The sequence below is a fragment of the Enhydra lutris genome, unplaced genomic scaffold (assembly GCF_002288905.1).
Source record: "Enhydra lutris kenyoni isolate GAN:26980312 unplaced genomic scaffold, ASM228890v2 scaffoldscaffold81, whole genome shotgun sequence".
Taxonomy (NCBI): Eukaryota; Metazoa; Chordata; class Mammalia; order Carnivora; family Mustelidae; genus Enhydra; species Enhydra lutris.
The window spans coordinates 4,535,603-4,537,001 of NW_019154165.1; the positions used below are offsets into that span (position 1 = coordinate 4,535,603).

General features: G+C 44.6%; 1 pseudogene; it reads right to left on the bottom strand.

Moving 5' to 3' along the window:
• Positions 1–1,055, bottom strand: part of LOC111161033 — a 1,668-nt pseudogene extending 613 nt beyond the window's left edge.
• Positions 1,056–1,399: the final 344 nt, after the last annotated feature.

Sequence of the window (1,399 nt, forward strand, 5' to 3'; positions counted from 1 at the left end):
AAGATTTTATTTATTTGATGCAGAGAGAGAGAGAGAGAGATCACGACTAGGCAGAGCAGCAGGCAGAGAGAAAGGGGGAAGCAGGCTCCCCGCTGAGTGGAGAGCCTGATGTGGGGCTTGATCCCAGGACCCTGAGATCATGACCTGAGCTGGAGGCAGAGGCTTAATCCACTGAGCCACCCAGGCACCCCTTTCCTGAGCCTTCTTAACCCTTTCTATTCTTTCTTTGATCTCTCGCTCTTCACATTTTCGCTCGTATTTTCTCCGATGTTCAGCAATTTTCTGGGCCCTCGGTTGAACTTCTTTCAGCATTGCACTAGCATCTTCATCATAATCCAGTTTACAAGCAAGGGCAAGATCATGTGCTGCTTCTTCCCAATGGCCCAGAAGTCTATGTGCTTTCCTGAGCCGCTTATAAGGCTGAGCTGAATCAGGATTTATTTCAATAGCTCTGTCACAGTCTCGAATGGCAGCATTTGGCTTCTGTAATTTGATGAAGATACTGGCTCTCTTGGCATACAGAATGGCCAAGCGAGGATTTAGTTTGATGGCATCTGTGAACAAGTCAATGGCTTTCTGTAGTTCACCATCATTTAGGGCATCAATGGCAGCCACTTTTTTATCATTTGCCTGATCCATCATTTCCTCGGTTATCTCTACATTTTCATCTCCCATTTCCTGAGGGGCATTGGTATCTGGTTCAATCACACCTTCATTGTCAATTTCTAGATCACTCTCCTCACTTGATGGTTCATCTGTCTTTATGTTTTCCTCCGCCTTCTTACTATCTGGTTTTTCTTCCTTGATACTGTCTTCTGATTTAGTTTTATGAGTGGCAGGTGGTATTTTACCCCCCATGCTCTCCACCCACTCCTGCAGGAAACGCATTTCCTCAGTGTGCAGAACGCTCGGATCCTGCTTACACATTTTCATGAAAGCCTGAAGCTCGCTCACTTTGCGAGGGTCCATGGTCCAGAGGCAGTGGCAAGTGGCAGGTGCAGCTGAGGTTGCCACGGGATTCCAGGCATGGGTACTAGCTCGGCGTGATAGTGTGGAAGGGGCTGCTTCCTACTTTTCTTATCCCAGCATATGGTCTTTTCTTTCCACCCAAATAAGCCTCTGAACATTTCTGATAGGGGTGCTGGTGGTCATGAACTTCTTTAACATTTCCTTTAGAAACTCTTTATTGCTCCTTTTATTTGGAATGGTAGCCTTCCTTGATAATGTCTTTTTTGGTTCCAAGTTTTTTTTTTCTTTCAGCACTTTGAATATATTGTGATTCAAACTTCTAGCTCTAAAGTTTCTCCTGAAAAGTCATGTTGTACCCTTATAGGGTTTCCTTTATATGTAACTGCTTTCTTTTCATGTGTTGCTTTCAAAATCCCCTCTTTATCATGAG